The sequence below is a fragment of the Dermacentor andersoni genome, chromosome 9 (genome assembly GCF_023375885.2).
Source record: "Dermacentor andersoni chromosome 9, qqDerAnde1_hic_scaffold, whole genome shotgun sequence".
NCBI classification, from domain to species: Eukaryota; Metazoa; Arthropoda; class Arachnida; order Ixodida; family Ixodidae; genus Dermacentor; species Dermacentor andersoni.
In genome coordinates, this window is record NC_092822.1 from 69,232,147 (window position 1) to 69,250,782 (window position 18,636).

Consider the following 18,636-nt stretch of genomic DNA (forward strand, 5'->3'; position numbering starts at 1 on the left):
GGGTGTGATTGCACGGTGGCTTTGGCCCGGTTTTGAATCGTCCTTGCAACTTTCACGTCCTTCTTTGAACCGTTTGCTCGAACGCTTCACAGTGGCCAATAAAATGCAATGTTCAACGTGCACGGCAGCCATACGGGAAACACCTTTCGGAAACATCTTTTGGGAAGCATCTTCAGCCGTCAGAAACCTCACAACACCACGCTGCTTAACATGGGGAGTTCCCATTATGTCACGCAACCATGTTCAACCCAATGTATGAAAGCATTAACGAACCTTTATCCTCTCACCTGCGTGTCTCTTTTGTAAATTAGTGATGCCTGTGTTCTACATGCATGGCTCGCACATATTGAACCGAACCATTATTGCACGGGGTGGATAAACTCACGTTCATTTGATTCACCCGCGTGCATAAGAAATGCGAAGGCACAATAGAATCTACAAATGCGAAGGTACAGTTTGATAAAGGACAAAAAAGTGGCACTGGAAACAAGGTTTGCTGCACGGGCATACACATAACCTCGCAACAAGATATCTAAATATATGTATAAGTCTCCAATAAATCTACGTATCTAAGAAAAAGTCACTGTATGTAATGCATCAAACGAGGCAAATAAACATGTTGCGCAACCACCGATTCACTGATGTCAGCTCCCCCCTGATGCACTCCCCCTGGTGTATCGCGCGTGACAGGAGGCGGTGCGCTTCCTCCCCCTTTTTTCCCTTGAGCACACAAGACTGAGCCACCATCGTCGGCTCACCCATGCCACCTCCCCCCCTCTTACGCTTTCACTCGCACATACAGCATGTGGCGCGCGGTCATGGTGATATCGCCCTTGGACTTCATACGGAACATAAGGGTGACGGCGACGGCAGGAATGTGCCTGGAGTGTCCGTATAATTGCTATCGCAATAATGTATTAAGAGTATGCGGAAACTGAAGCGTCCTGTAGCCCATTAACTTCCGCAAAGTAAGAAGGAGTAACAAAATCGAACCTACACTATGCAACAATTTGCTGCCCCGCCACAATATATTTTTTTCTTTTGCGAGGCGTGGCACGGACTTGAAAAAACGCAAAGGAAAGCATGTTGGCCCCAATCGAATGCATACTTTGGGCACCTAATGTGGCTACCGAAGGAATATCGAAGAAAACGTGAGACGCTTGGTCCACGGAGAACCATACGCATACTGCTCAGTATCGTACACTAGAGAGACAAAATTTCCCGGAGCGGTTGCGCTCAAGCGAACGCGTTGCAATCCTTCGAGTCCCCGCATCCTTCGAGTCCCGGCAGGCCCACTGGGAATCCGTGAGGATCGTCAGTGGTTTGTTTGCGTGTTGGCCTTCGCGGATGGCTAACGCAGTTGGCCAGCTGTTCGGCTTCCATGATCGTGCAGGGGAGGGTCGATACAGCGGAGTTAACGTGGCCTCGGTGGTCGCATACCTCTGCCACTGCGCCCTTGTTGTTCGTCCCATACATGGCGGCGTCCGTAAAATGGGCCATGGAATTGAGCTGAATGCTTTCTCCATGTACTGGGCCCTTGCTCTCCTACTGGGTGTAGGTTAGGGTCCTTGTTGCGCGGTATAGGGACAACGAGATACCTGTCCTGGACGTGACGAGCTATCCAACAGGTTTCTTGGGTTCGTGTTATAGCTTGGAACCTCAAGGTTTGTAGGACCTGCCGGCCCGTGCGAATCCGCGCAGTGATGGCGGCGAGCGACCATGCATTGTTTATTTTTCTCGTCTGCTAGCCAAAAAGCATCGAAAACTCTGCCAGGCGAAAATACACTCGGCCAGAGGAAAACGAACACGAATCGAAGTGCGCGCGCGCGGTGGTCGGGGCAACACGAGAAAAACGCATTCGCTCTGGTAGGCTCCGGCAGCCCGCGGGAGCGAGAACCAAAAAAAAAAATGGAAGAGGCTCAACGTGTACTCGCGAATAAAAGTCAAAATAGAAAAATAAATGAGAACATAGTTACGTTTGCTGGCTTTAGTGTCTTGAGATGGATGTTTTGACGCTGGTGAAAGAAATGCTGATATTATTTTCTGTGACATGCCGACAAAAATGGACCAACACAGCCCTTCATCTCATCGGACCTCGCTGCGTACTTTGTCAACTTGTCTGATAATGTCTTGATTTGGCTTGTCTCGTTGTATCGCCGTATGGTCAGATTTACGAGTTTAGAAAGGTCAATGCACTTTTGGTATCAAATGTTTAAAACAACATTAAACGTACAAGGTTCCGAAATTGAAAATATAATGCACGACTTTGAAAATGTCAGCGCACCTTTCGCATGAAAAGTTTATGAGAACTTTATACCGATAAAGTTTCAGAACTGAAATCAATGCACTCCGTAGATTCCGCGGCCTCTGCGAGATACCGCGATGAGCCCGCTTGCCATCAAAACGCCCTTGGAACTTTGTGCTCGGATGGTGCTCCTTGCGTTATGTGACTCGGTGCATGGGCGTTGCCGCGGGATCCAGCCCGATTTCTCTATGTTCGCACTGATATGTAAGCGTGAAAAGGACATTCTAGACAAAATCCAGAATGATTTCCGCCGCCGGGGGTTGCTTTGGTCGGTGGCGCATGACAGGACGAAAAAAGTTCTTGGGGGGAGGGGGCTGAAGCCCCATAAGCCCCCCCCCCCCCTGGCTACGCCCGTGGTAGTGAACAAGTACTTCAAGCATTTGCTCTTCCATTTCAATAGTTAGTTAGTTTGGGTTTAGTGGCACAAAGGCAACTAAGGCCATGCTGCACCAGTCACAAGACAAAATAAAACGGCGCGTTAGGGCAGGTAAACCTGCATTACATTATAGTTGGTGTAAATAACCTGTTTTTTCAAAAAAGTCGAAGAGGTTAGGAAATGGCACTGGGGGGTCATCTGCTAGTAATAGGGCAGGGTGTAATGGAATGTGCAAATTATACAGGCTGTGTAAAAACCTCCGTCTCAGTGTATCGATGTGTGGGCATGTTATTAAGATGTGGATGACTGTAACAGCTTCATTACATTTTTCGCAAGTTGGTGGATTTTCTTTTCGGAGAAGAAAATTATGCGTCAGATGTGTGTGTCCAATGCGAAGTCGACACAAGATCACCTCGTAGAATCGTTGCTGGTGACTGCATGATTTCCACTCGCCAATTACAGGTTTAATTAGATGAAGCTTGGTACTTAAACAAGTGTCCCAATCGCGTTGCCATTTTGACGTCAAGGCCTTCCGAATCGCATTGATACTGTCTTTATATGGAAGTGCTGTATTTTGAATGTTTTTGTACGCTGCCATTGATGCGCATCTATCAGCTGCTTCGTTACCCAATATTCCAACATGGCTTGGTACCCAGCAAAACTTAATTGACCTGCCATATTTGTTCGACGTTAATGCATTCAAAATATCGCCTAACAAGGGTTCACTTTGGGATTTAATGTGTAGAGCCTTCAGTACGCTTAATGAATCTGTGTATATGAGAGTGTTTTCAAGTTTGTCAGCAATGATCTTTTGAACTACTGTCCATATTGCGTATACTTCGGCTGTGTAGACAGAAGCATGCTGAGGTAATCGAATACTTGTTTCCCAATTTTTTGTTACGGCCCCTACACCCACGTGTTTTTCCGTTTTAGAACCATCAGTATAAAATTCTATGTAGCTTATATACTTGTCTTGAAGAGCGCGGAATGCTTGTATAATGTGTTGATGTGGTGTGTCTCTTTTCTTTAAATGTGTTAGTGTCCAATCACATAAAGCTATGAAATCACACCACGGGGGTAAACGTTCTGGCTTTCTGGCAACCTGGAGGACTTCCCGAGGGATGTCATAATCCCGACAGTATTCCTCGTATCGCAAGATAAGCGGCCTAATTATGTTTGGTTTATTTGTGTAATGTAAGCGTGAGCTGCACTGTGTGACGATGTTGTAGCATATGTGTTGTGGTGAGGATCGGATTCTGAGTATGTAGGGAAAAGTTAGTAGCGCTCTGCGATGCTGTAAAGGAGGCTAATTATATACGACATGTAAGCTCCGTATAGGTGATGTTCTGTAAGCACCGCATGCCAGTCGTAGTCCTAGGTTATGGACTGGATCAAGTCGTCGGACGTAAGATAGTCTGGCTGAACCATATGTAATGCTACCGTAGTCTAATATGCTACGCACCAAAGTGCGGTAGATGTGTAGCAGGAATTTACGGTCAGAGCCCCACCGTTTCCGGGAGAGGTTGTTTAGAATGTTAAGTGCATTGTTCGCTTTGATTTTAATACTATTGATGTGTGCTAGAAAGTTCAACTTTTTATCAAACAGAACACCCAGAAACTTGTGTTCTTGTTTCACGGGTAGTGTGGCATCCTGTAGTTTAAAGATGGGATCTAGTTGTAGGCCTCTTTTTTGTGTAAAGACAACACTAATCGTTTTTTCACTTGAGAAGCGAAAGCCGTTTTCAGATGCCCACTGCGTTAGTTTGTGTAATGTAATTTGAATTTGCCGTTCGCAGGTTGCCATGTTCGATGCACGACATGCAATTTGCAGATCATCCACATATAGTGAATGCATTATAGAAGATTGAATTACATTATTGACGGAGTTCAATTTCACCACAAACAATGTTGTGCTCAATACGCATCCCTGAGGTACTCCGTTTTCCTGAATAAATACGCTGGACAGCACCGTTCCTAAACGCACTTGGAATGTTCGATCGGACATGAAATCAGCTAGACATTTAAGCATTCTGTCGCGGATCCCTAAGTCCGCTAAATCCCTTAAAATACCAAACCTCCATGTTGTGTCGTACGCCTTTTCAAGATGAAAGAAAACTGTGAGACAATATTGCTTGTGTAGAAAGGCCGCACGTATCTCGTGTTCTAACCGAACTAGATGATCTGTTGTAGAGCAGCCTTTCTTGTACCCACACTGATGATTATCGAGCAGGTTCTCAGTTTCGAGGACGTATGCCAATCTGATGTTTATAATGGATTCATAGGACTTGGCAAGACAGCTTGTGAATGCTATAGGTCGGTAGCTGGTAGCTGTTGTAGGATGTTTCCCAGCTTTCAAGAAAGGGATTATAATGGCTTTTTTCCACTCATTTGGCAGTTTTCCTGTTTCCCAGATTATGTTAAAAAAGCGGAGCAATGTCTTAACTGCTTTTGAAGATAGGTGTGCGAGCATTGTGTAATGTACTCTGTCCGGACCTGGTGCTGTTTTTTTGCCAGTAGTGAGTACTCTGTTGATTTCGGGAAGTGTTAAGGGGGCATTATATGGTTTCTCGGAACTTCCTGCTGTCGGAAGCTTTTGTTTTTCTGCTGATTGTTTATACTATTAAAATTCAGTGGAGTAGTTAAGTGAGCTTGATATGTTATGGAAATGCTGCCCTAATATATCTGCTTGTTCTTTTAAATTCGTTTGTGTACCTGGAGGTGAGAGTATGGCGATCGTATAAGGAGCGTCCTCGCTTCTAAACTTACGAAGCTGATCCCACATTCTTTTGGATGTTATCGAGCTATTGATGGAGGATACATACGTTTCCCAAGACTGTCTTTCGGCTTGCCTACGCGTGTACTTGGCTTTGGCCTTTGCTTTTTTGAAATACCGGAGGTTATCTTGAGTTGGATATCGCGGAAAGATACCCCATGCTTTGTTTTGTGCGTTTTTAGTTTGGGTGCATTCATTTGTCCACCAAGGTTTTAGTTTTTTCCTTAAGAAGTCGGAGGATTGCGGGATCGTCTCTTCTGCTGCAGCAAGTATGGAGGCAATAATCTTTTCATTCATTTCGCCTATCGTTTCATCATCTGATATGTCATCCAGACTGGCCTTCTCGCTGAAGAGAGGCCAGTCTGCTAGATGGAGTTTCCAACGGGGTGGTCTTAACGGTACTGTAGGGAAAGGAGATGTTTTTTTAATAATGCCGGGCATATGATCACTACCATAAGGATTGTTAATAACACTCCATTTAAAATCGATCAACAGAGATGGAGTGCACAGCGCCAGATCAAGACAGTTCATAGCTCCTGTGCTTAGGGAGCAGTAGGTTGGCGCACCAGTGTTTAAAAGGGATATTTCGTTAGTCAGGATAAAATCTTCAAGTGTTTGTCCCCTGGTGTCAGTTGTTTTGCTACCCCATAATATGTTATGAGCGTTAAAAGCACCTGCTATTAAAAAAGGTTTGGGTAGCTGGTTTAAAACTAACTCCAGATCTCCTACCGTAAAATGTGAATGTGGTGGAATGTACATTGAACAAATGGTAATGGTTTTATGTGCTAAAACCATGACAGCAACGGCTTCCAAGTGAGTATTAATGGCAACTTCTCTAGCTGCAATGCCGCTCTGTAGAACTATAACTACACCACCCGAAAGCCGGTTCGCCTGAGTACGATCGCGCCATACAACAGTAAAGGCTTTTAAAATGTTTTTGTGCTTTTCGCCTAAGTTTGTTTCTTGTAAGCACAAGGCCACAGGCGAGAAGTTACTTAACAAGTCTTTGATGTCACCTAAGTTGTGTAAAAGCCCTCTACAATTCCAATGGATAACAAAAGCCATATTGAAATTGAAAGGTCAGAAATGGCACTACGGAAAACTAAGAGGTGGGATTATAGGTGACAAGGATAAAAAGGCTAATACAAATGAGCGATAACCTTTAGGTTAACGCTTTCCTATTTTCAGTTGTTATTGGGATTTTGTCCCTCTTACCGCGCTCGAGAGTGCGCTTGTCCTTCGGCGTCAATGGCACCGGGGCTTTTGTGTCGACCTCCATCGCACCCTCTGAGGCGCCGGAGGACCGTGCGTTAGGCGCCGAGACACGTGCCTCGGGCCTAGGGGTTCGTTTGATTTTAGGGCCCTGCGGGACTGGTGTCTGCAGGGCCGTCGAAGAGGGTGGAGCAGTACTGACTGCTTCCACCACGGGGGCGGGAGAAGTCACTGCGGCACCACTGCGCGTTGGCTCGGAGGACTCCGGAGGCCTCTGTGACGCTGCCCCCGCCTGCGTCACACCGGCATAACTTCTTCGCGGAAGATACGATAGCCGCTTTCAGGCTTCAAAGAACGAATTTCTTTCTTCTACAGTTAGAGCAATGACTTCTTTTTCTTTTTTCCAGCAAGGGCAGGACCGCGAATAAGCTGAGTGATCTCCCTTGCAGTTAACAGAATGTGGGGAAGAGGTGCAATTCTCAGATTGGTGTTCGATGGCGCCACATTTAGCACAAGTTGTTTGTCATCGGCATGCATGTGAAGCGTGTCCAAACCTTTGACACTTGAAACATCGTCTGGGGTTTGGTATATATGGTCTCACATTGACTTTAACATAACCTGCATCGAGTGAGGTAGGCATTACGCTTGTTCCGAAGGTGAGTATAACGTGTTTGGTGGGGATTTCTTTATCGTTTCTGCGGATTACTATTCTCTGTACTTTGGTAACATTTTGTTCCTGGAAACCTTCCAGCGGTTCCTCGTCGCTTAATCCAATAAAGTCTTCTTCAGATATTACTCCCCTGATTGTATTGTGTGTTCTGTGGGCTGGAACAGTCACTGTCGCCTCGCCAATACTGGTAAGTTCAGACAGCTTATCTGCTTGATCTTTATTATTCAGTTCTAGGAGGAGGTCCCCGCTAGATATTTTGGAGGCTTTGTATATCGGCCCGATTTTATCTTTCAGGCATTTGGCTACCAGGAATGGAGAGAGCTTTCTAACAGGCGTGTTGCCTTCACTGTGGACTACATAGTATTTGGGGAAAGATGGAGCGTTGCTTCGAAAGGAGAATTGAAATGGCACTTCGGTGCGGCATCTTTCCAGACGCCGACCATGGACAACAGAGATTTGAGTTGCCATAGAAGAGTGTGTGTTTGGCATATATATATATATATGCATCTCTAGTAGCTCAGACTGATACATACTAACGAAGGTTGCATAACCCGACACATCCTGCAGTCGCAAGCAGTATTCTCTGCATCGTGTCCAAGACTGAAGTAAGTGTCAGGTAAACCAGCCAGCTAGTGTGTGTTCGGAGCCCGACTGGATACACTGATATATACATATATATATATATATATATATATATATATATATATATATATATATATATATATATATATATTGTAAGCATTTATGCGGACTTCATCTTCATCTGTACAAATTCATCATCAATCATCGGCTCGTGTTCGTTTTGCATCGGCGCCATTTTGCCTTTTTGGAATAAAGCGTCGTCTCGACCGTGGTATTTCAAGTGGTGGAGGCGCTTTAAGATCCCTTCGACCTCAATCTACTTCAACATCTCTCCTGGAGCTACGTTCGGGACGCCGCTTGCGCCAAGAGGCCGCCATGTCGCAAGACCAGACCGCAGCGTCCACCATCTCAGTTCAAGTGCCAACCACCCCCACTCCGAGCCCTGCCAACAACCGGTATCGCGATCCTGAAATCTTCTCTGGGTTGCCTGGTGAGGACGTTGAAGACTGGCTCGAGAACTACGATCGTGTCAGCGAATACAACAACTGGAACGAGACATCGAGGTTAACCAACGTGCCATTTTACGTCTCTCAAGTAGCCAAGACATGGTTCCTGAATCATGAGAGAGACTTCCGTGATTGGGCGTCTTTCAGGGAGCAGCTACGGCGGATTTTCGGCACACCCACGGTTCGTTCGGAAGTTGCGAAAAAGAGGCTGTCTGAGCGCGTCCAGCATTATGGCGAGTCGTATACCTCGTACATTGAGGACATCCTCGCGCTTTGCCGCCGTGTCGACAGTGCCATGCCAGAACCTGATCGCGTGCGACACCTTCTTAAGGGCATCGGATCTACTGCCTTCAACGCACTCGCCGCTCAAGACCCTTCGACGGTGTCGGACGTCGTCTCCGTCTGTCAGCGCCTCGACGCCCTGCAATCAGTCCGCTTGCAACCGGACTTTTCTGACAACCCCCTGGCAAACAGTATTGAGCTCCGGTCCATCATACGAGCCATAATTCGCGAGGAATTGCAAGCGCATGGCTCACCCCCTTGCAGCAGCGCTCACGTCCAACCTGCTTCTACTGACCTGCGCGGCATTATTAAGGAAGAATTGGCCTCCCTGCAGAACGCCCAGCATACCAACGCTTCTCCTTGCCCACAACCGGCTTCTTACGCCCAGATTGCTGCAATGCCAGCCGCGCCGTCTCCAATCACACCGCCTGCGCCTGTTCACGATCGCCTGGCACCTTTAGTCACCCGAGCTCCGAACCCGCCTTACTACTCTGCCTGGCGTTCATCGCGACCTATCTGCTACTACTGCGGCTTTCGAGGACATATATCCCGGTTTTGCCGACGCCGCCAACAAGACGAACGTCGTGGTTACGCGGCCTTTGAACGCGATGAGCCACCTTCTCGCGTTTACCGCACTTATGAGGATAATCTCCCCGCTCGCCGATCTCCATCTCCGGCCGACTTCTCCAACACCGCACTCAACACACGTGCTTCGAGACGCCGCTCCCCATCGCCGCTCCGACGTTCTGTTTCACCACTTCGACCTGTCTCCCAACTCCATGTCCAGCGACCGGAAAACTAATCAGTGCAGTTTTTGGAGGGAAAACTGCATCGCCGCGAAGTGCTCCATGTCCTCCTGAACGTCCTTCGAACATGTTATTGGTGTCTGTGGAGGGTGTGCCTTTGTTAGCTCTGATTGACACGGGAGCTACTATATCTGTTATGCGTGCCGACCTGTGCTCTCGTCTGCGGAAAGTGAAGACGCCTTATACTGGATCATCCCTGATTGGGGCTAATGGAGCAATCATTCGACCATCAGCCCAATGTACAGCACGCGTCTTCATTGATGGTATCCGTCATCACATTAAGTTCGCGATTTTATTCCCGTGCGCTCATCAATTAATTTTAGGTTGGGACTTTCTCTCGTCAGCGTCCGCTTTAATCTCTTGCCGTCAACGTGTAGTCCATATGACCGAGACAGTTCATTGCAGCGGGAGTGCCGATGAGCCACGACTGCGTTTTCTCATTGCTGCCGATTCTGTACTGCCTCCCGGCCACGAGCAAGTCATAAGTCTCTCTTCTACGGACATCACCGATGGCGACGTGTTCATCACTCCTTACGGTCGCTGTGTTGCCCGTGGGATTGTCTTCGCTTCCTGCCTGCTGCGGTTCAAGGAAAGCTCCGCGTTAATCATCGCTTTAAACGCGACCAATGAAACAATCCTCCTACCTCAAGGCTCCGCAGTGACCTGTTATGTGGATACGCAACCAGTCTCCCTGCTTCCTCTTGCCGCCTCGCAAGCTTTTCCTCAACAGGACAAATCTGCTTCATCTGCCCTTGCTTCTGTGATAAGTCCTGACCTTACTGCTGCTCAACATGAAGCGTTGCTAAAATTGCTTACGAAGCACCAGGCCTCCTTTGATATCGATACTTCGTCACTCGGACAGACATCCGTTGCCTTCCATCGTATCTACACCGATGGCCAGACTATTGTACGCCGTCGTCCCTACCGAGTCTCTTTGGCCGAACGCAAAATCATCGAGGAGAACGTCGCCGATATGCTGAAACGAAACGTCATACGTCCCTCCGCCAGTGCTTGGTCATCACCCGTCGTTTTAGTGCAGAAGAAGGATGGATCGGTACGATTTTGTGTTGACTACCGTGCGCTAAACAAGATCACCCGTAAGGATGTCTATCCGATGCCCCGTATCGATGACGCCCTTGATTCGTTGCAAGGCGCGCAATACTTTTCCAGCCTTGATCTTCGCTCCGGATATTGGCAAATTCCAATGCACGAAGCGGACAAAGAAAAGACCGCCTTTTCTACTCCGGATCTTCTTTACGAGTTTAATGTAATGCCCTTCGGTCTATGCAATGCTCCCGCCACATTTGAAAGAATGATCGACACTGTTCTTCGCGGCCTCAAGTGGAAAACTTGTCTATGTTACCTCGACGACATCGTCGTGTTTTCCTCGACTTTCACTGACCATCTGCAACGCTTAGATGAAGTGCTCACGTGCCTTTCTAATGCCGGACTTCAACTAAACACGAAGAAGTGCCGTTTCGCTAGCACAACGATTAAAGTCCTGGGTCATCTCGTTAGCAAAGACGGCATCCAGCCCGATCCGGATAAAATTGCCGCGGTGCTCAACTTTCCACGCCCACTTCGTGCAAAAGAACTGCGCAGCTTCATTGGACTCGCCTCATACTTTCGACGTTTTATTCGGAACTTTGCCAGCATTGCCTCGCCCCTTCACAAGCTCCTTGCTAGTTCCAGTTCCTTCGATTGGAACGATCAATGTGAAGACGCGTTCCAAGAACTCAAGCGCGCACTAACATCCCCACCTGTTCTTTGTCATTTTGATGACAAGGCGCCCACATTACTGCATACTGACGCCAGCGGCCACGGAATTGGTGCCGTACTGCTGCAGCGCGACCACGAATTTCGCGAAAAGGTTGTTGCATATGCAAGCCGCACTCTCACTTCCGCGGAAAAGAAGTACTCGATAACCGAGCAAGAGTGTTTGGCTGTTGTCTGGTCAATTCAGAAATTTTGTCCATATCTCCACGGTCGACATTTCACGGTTGTGACCGACCACCATGCCCTATGTTGGTTGTCGACGATCAAAAACTTGTCTGGGCGCCTTGGCCGCTGGATACTCCGATTACAAGCATATGATTTCGATGTCATATATAAGTCCGGACGGAAGCACAAAGATGCCGATGCTCTTTCACGATGCCCATTACTACCATCATCGGAGCACATCACATCACCGTGTCAAATTGGCCGCACGGAGGACGCTTCGTCTATTACACCGATTTCTTCCTTGACTCCATCAAACCGCCCTTCAGTGCTTTCCTCTCACCAGCACGCCGATTCCTACTGCCATGGTATCATCAATCGCCTTAGCGGTGTTTCATCTCCACCCAATGCCAGGCTACGGAAACAGCTGAAACTGTTCAAGTTTGAAGACGACGTGCTCTACCGGTACATTTTTCACCCGGAAGGCCATCGATGGGTTCCCGTTCTACCGCGCTCTCTTCGCGCTGCAGTTCTGCAGGCCTCACACGATGACCCTACGTCAGGCCACTTGGGTTACCACAAAACACACGAGCGCATACGCAGCCGATTCTATTGGCCAGGCCTTTCCACGAGCATAGCTAGATATGTTGCCTCGTGCACGCTTTGCCAACACCGTAAGCGACCTACTACTGCTCCGGTCGGGACCCTACAACCACTTCCTTGTCCAGCACAACCCTTCTCTGTCGTCGGCATTGACCTTTTCGGGCCTCTCCCACCTACTCCAGACGGCAACAGATGGATCGTCACTGCTGTTGACCATTTGACCCGGTACGCTGAAACAGCCTCAATACGCTCAGGAGCTGCCTCAGAAGTAGCGGCCTTCTTCTTGCAGGCTGTCTACCTACGTCACGGGGCGCCTCACGTTCTTTTGAGCGACCGAGGCAAGGCATTTCTTTCAAGCACTCTTAATCAAGTGCTGCAAGCGTCCAACACCGTGCACAAGACAACGTCTAGCTACCACCCTCAAACCAACGGCCTAACAGAGCGATTTCATCGCACGCTGTGTGACATGCTATCCATGTATATTCAACCTGATCATCGTAACTGGGATGCGATTCTCCCATTTGTAACGTTTGCGTACAACACGTCTGTTCAACGGACCACCGGATACTCTCCGTTTTTCTTAGTATACGGCCGCCACCCAACCTCATCACTCGACGTTTCTTTCTTCTCTGGCCCCGTTAACGCTTCACCATTCATTTGCGACCAGTTTGTGTCTCGTCTTGCCCAATGTCGTCGTCGCGCCCGTATGAACACTGTAGCCAGCCAAGACGATCGCAAACATCGGTACGATGCCTCTCATCGCGTCGTTTCCTACCGCCCTGGTGACGATGTACTCCTATGGACACCTGCACGAAATCCGGTTTATGTGAGAAGCTTGAGTCTCGATATATTGGCCCCTACAAAGTCGTAGAGCAGACCTCGCCGGTGAACTATCGCGTTACACCTGTTGAGGCCCCAACTGACCGACGCTGCCGCGGAACGGAGATCGTGCACGTTTCTCGCCTGAAGCCCTTTCATCTCCGTTCCACTGTCTAATGTGCGGCCAGGCTGGCCGCTTCCGTCCACGGGGGAAATTAGTGTAAGCATTTATGCGGACTTCATCTTCATCTGTACAAATTCATCATCAATCATCGGCTCGTGTTCGTTTTGCATCGGCGCCATTTTGCCTTTTTGGAATAAAGCGTCGTCTCGACCGTGGTATTTCAATATATATATATATATATATATATATATATATATATATATATATATATATATATATCATATGGCCGATTATAGATCACAGTCATCATTATAAAATAATTTCTCATGTACGAAATTCCTGGGCCATAGGCACTTAGCATTCCAATTTCCAACATACACTCCATTACCTCTGACTGCATAACCAACTAATTGACCGCGCTAAAAAAATTACGCGATGCAATAAGCCCTACGCTATGGCTTGAATTCTTCTTGGCGGCACACGGATACCTACCGTCGTGCAAAGTAGAATCCCAATAGGTAAACAGGATTAGTATGGCTGGTATGTTGTACAACATTGTAATAGTTGGCTACTTGGTCACTTTTTAATGCGATTAGGATTCTTTTTCTACTTCAGCTATTTTGATCGTTTCTGTCTATTCATATGTATATCTATCAGTCTGTGTATCTGTAGTCAGCCTTCTAAGCTGACCCAGTGAACCAAGTTGTCCGCCAGCCTGTGCCACCAGGTATGTTGTGCTCCTGCTCGGGGTCGTTACATCGCCGTCATTCCCGCTTCGTGATCTAACTCTCGTCGAAGTTTCGTCGTCATGCCTTCTACGCCGACCCAGAGGGTATAGTAGTCTAATAGTTTTGACACGAGGTATGTGCTCATAGTCCTGATGCCGTCGTGGGCGTTGCATCGTAGCCATTCCCAATTCGTGCTGTGGTCCGCATCATAGGGTCATCGTTGCGCCTTTTACGCTGACCCAGTGGCCCAAGTTGTCTCACAGCTTGGGCCACTAAGTACGTGGTCGTGATACCCTCATGGTTGTTGCATCATCGTCAGTCCAGATATGTTAGACTCTCGTCATGCTATCTTCGTCAGGCCATCGTCGCCATACAGTAGTCATGTATTTGTTGTCACACCACCGTCGGGATGCCGTCGTTGTTCGTCCAACATCGTCATTCGACTCTCTTCATGCGGTCGTCGTCACGCGAACATTGTCCTACAGGCTTCGCAATGCAGTCATCGTTCCGTCATTATCGTCATAGACTCGCCATACCATTGTCCTTATGGTGTTGTCATCTCCTGGTCGTCATGCAGTTTTCAACATGTGTTCATTCTAATACCATCATCTTTTTGATGTCACGGTTGGTCATCGTCGTCGCTGTTCGACATCTCACTCATGTCGAGCCGTCGTCGTCAAACCGTAGTCATGCATTCGTTGTCACACCAAAGTCGGGTATCCGTCATCGTTAGTCCAGCATCGTCATCCGGCTTTCTTCAAGCAGTCGTCGTCACGCGAACATTCTCATACAGGCTTCGCAATGCAGTCATAGTTCCGTCATTGTCGTCATAGACTCGTCATATCATTGTCCTTATGCTGTTGTCATCTCCTGGTCGTCGTGCAGTTTTCAACATGTGTTCATTCTAATACCATCATCTTTTTGCTGTCACGGTTGGTCATCGTCGTCGCTGTTCGACATCTCACTCATGTCATGCCGTCGTTGTCACATCATCGTCGTCATAAAGTAGTCATGCATTTGTTGTCCCGCCACCCTCGGGATGCCGTCGTTGTTAGTCCAGCTTAGTCACCCGACTCTCTGGATGCTGTCGTCGCCATGCCAACATCGACACACCATCGTCATAATTCAGGCTTTGTATTGCGGTCGTAGTCCCGCCTTTGTCCTCATATAGAGTCGTCATTATGCAATCATTATCTTACCGTCGTTGTACTGCCCCGTTCGTTCACCGTCGCCATTCTTCGACATGTGACTCTCGTCATTACGTTGTCTCCACGCAATTGTTTTCCAGTCTCATCACCTGAGCAACCTCATCCCGTCATCGTAATGCCATCGTCAATTTATACCACACTTTCCGATCCATCAGCGTCGTTCCTTCTTCGTCATTATATCCTTGTCATGTTGTTGTCATTAAACAGTTATTATGTCGCCGTTAATTGTCATGCCATATTCGTAATTCCATCGTCGCGAGACTGAGCCTATTGCATTTGTCATAACATCGTTGACATACCATCGTCATCATGTCATCGTATTCAGGCACTCGTCGCCATCCCATTGTGTTCACGTCACCGTCCTTGTCACACTGTTGTCGCTATAGCATCGCCACCATTCAGGAATTGTCGTCTAATTGTCGTCAAGTCGTTGTCATCGTCACTGTCTTTGTCCGTTCCATCGACGTCATTCCTTCTTCGGCATTCCCTCATCGTCACTGCGTTCGCATCGTGCAGTCTCAGTCATACGTTCTCTTGGGCGACCTTGGCAAGCGAGTGCCATGGCAAAGTGGGACGATACCGGAGTGCGCCGCCTGTAACCGAAGCATCGGAAATCGCAGCTTGACCGATACAGATTTCGCATAAACGCGACTTCAGAAATACGGTGTCTCGTTACATTGCTCGAATGTTAGTTGCATTAGCATCTACAATCATCCGGAAATGAGCTCTCCTGCAATTTCTTTTTCTGATTTGTAGCGAGCATGTCCTTTTACTCTAACCAAGTATTGTGGACGTGGTCATATGCGACTGTCGGAGCGCAGCTGTGACCAGATGTGTTAGAACGGTGGGCGTTGTGGTGGCCTATGTGGCCGCGCTGTACATGTAAATGAGTGCGCGGCGCATAAACTTCGTATGAAAGCGATAAAATAAGCTAATATAGAACTGTTGATGACACCTGGCCTTTCTTCGTAATCACTGGTATTTGGAGGCGTTCTTGAGGCATGTGCCACAAAGGAGATGCCAATGTCGCAGTGGGTGCGGAGCTCTTGGATAAGGAAATCTGGTGAGTCAGAATGGTTCCTTAAAATGTAGCCTCAAGTCTCTTCGCTGGCAAGGAAGAGAGATGGTGTATTCCTGAGCACCAAAGAAGGCAAGGTGCTTCTCACGGCCCCACTGACGAAGTGAGCGCATGCCGTCTATCTCGTAGACGTATGGCGCTACCCGTTTATGAGGCTGGATGTTCCCCGTACGGCTTTTTTGAAGACTGGCGTGTAGCACAGGATTTCGGTGGCGAGCAAATTGAATGCGCCAAGTTATAGGAGCGAGCAGACAGCAGAACCACCCATCAAAATACAATTTTGGTTGGAGCATTGTGGCCATACTTTTCCTCTAAAATCTTCTCGTGCCCTTGCGTACACGGCCTTTCTGAACTTAGTTTCTTTTTTTTTTCTTTTTAAGGTGAAAGCCTTTCTAGACTCATGGCGAAGTTTGTTTCAGCTAACCTGACCGCTGGAGTGTCCGCTGAAGCGTCATCACGCCATACGAAGACAGATTAAAGACAGATGAAAGAATGAACAATGATTGATAGTAAAAGTGAATGATAACGTTATAATATAGATTGGTAGAGGCTAATAACGACTACTAATGACTAACAATGACTACGAATGACTCTGAAATGACCAGTATGTCTAATGACGGCTTGTAACGGCCACAATTGATTAGAAATTACTAATAATGAGTAGTAATGACTAATATGACTACTAATGACTTGTAATGACTAATAATGACTACGAAATGACCAATAAGTCTAACGAGTGCTTGTAATTACAATTGATTAAAATGACTAAAAATGCTTACTAGTGAGCAGTAATGAATAATAATGACTGAAATGACTTGTAATGACTAGTGATGACTATGAAATGACCACTATATCTAATGACAACTTGTAGCGACTACAATTGATTAAAAATGACAAAATTGCCTAGTAATGACCAGTGATGACTAATAATGACTGAAATGGCTTGTAATGACTACTGATGTCTAGGATATGACCAACCTGTCTAACCACGGCTTGTAATGACTACAACTGATTCATCATCATCAGCTTGGTTATGCCCACTGCAGGGCAAAGGCCTCTCCCATGCTTCTCCAACTACCTCGGTCATGTACTAACTGTGGCCACGTTGTCCCTGCAAACTTCTTAATCGCATCCGCCCACATAATCTTCTGCCGCACCCTGCTACGCTTTCCTTACCTTGGAATCCTGTCCGCAACCCTTAATGACCATCGGTTATCTTCCCTCCTCATTACATGTCCTGCCCAAGCCCATTTTTGTCTTGATTTCAACTAAGATGTCATTAACTCGCGTTTGTTCCTTCACCGAATCTACTCTTTTCTTATCCCTTAACTTTACACCCATCAATCTTCCGATTATTCTGAATTCTCATAATCTGAATTCATTACAAAGAATTAAAGATGCTTAGTAGTGAGTAGTATTGACTAATCATGACGGAAAATTATGACTGAAATGATTTGTAATGACTAGTAATGACTACGAAATGACAAATTTTTCTAACGACAAGTTGTAACGACTACAATTAATTAGAAATGAAAATGCCTAATAATGACCAGTAATACTTAATTACTTAAATGACTTGTAATGACTACTAATGACTATGATATGACCAACATGTCTAACGACGGCTTGTAATGACCACAATTGATAATAATTGATTGACTAAAAATGCTTAGTAGTGAGCAGTATTGATTAAAAGAAAGAAGAGAAAGGGAAGAGTCAAAGAGAAAGAGGCGAATGAAAAGAGGAGGAAGTGTAGACTTTCGCGATTCATCTCTTAATAGGGGTCTTAAGAGTCCCTGTAATTTTTTTTTGTAAATGAAGGTGAAGTAATGTAACACATTTTACATTGAACTATATTTCACTGAAGTAAGTTCGCTGGTAAGACTAAAACAGTTAATTCTCCTTAAGTCCGAGCCAATATGAACCTTTACTAACCGGTCCAAACCGGTTACAACCATTACATTCTTTCACCGTAGCTGAAGTCGAACAGAAACGGAAAATATGCATATGTCTTAAGCCTGAAGCCGAAGCAAACCCTAAGACTTTTCGGTTTGACACCCTGCCTCTGGCTGCTTTCAGTCTGCAACAAGATGTCCTCTAAAGCAATAAACCAAATCTAATCAATAAAATTTTGTTCCTAAATATATGTGCTGATAAATTTCGCACAAGTTCCGATACCCCCGCTGCAGTGAAGCTTTCACAGCAATGAAAGGTCGTTTGCTTTTGAGTCCCTAATGTTGGGCATAGATCTTCGGCCGTCTTTTTTATTTTTTATTATTGACACCTGTCGTGTAGGCATCTAGTCTTGCAGGTATTCTCTGTCGCCTCCTTCTGGACATTGCATCGTGCTCCATCCGTCGCATTTCACCGCAATGCACTAGAGTAACTCAATCAACAGCACCTTCAAAAATTGATATTTAAATATATCGGCCAAAATTCAGCACTTTCAGTTCGCAGTGTCCAAAAACTAGTTTTTTCTGATTCCATACGCTTTTACTGCAGTTAGTCGTAACTTCCCTGCTGTGTTATAGTAGTGTTTAAGTCCTGACCAAAACGCTGCTACAACGCCGCAGAGAAGTCTCGACTAAGTACTGTAGATGCCTACATTATCACAAGAGAGTAATTG

The 18,636-nt window shown here is 46.7% G+C and overlaps 1 protein-coding gene across 1 annotated transcript in view; it reads right to left on the minus strand.

Annotated features, from left to right (window-relative positions):
* Nucleotides 1-18,636, minus strand: part of LOC126528222 (calcium-activated chloride channel regulator 1-like) — a 42,549-nt gene that overhangs the window by 3,213 nt on the left and 20,700 nt on the right. The window lies entirely within an intron of this gene.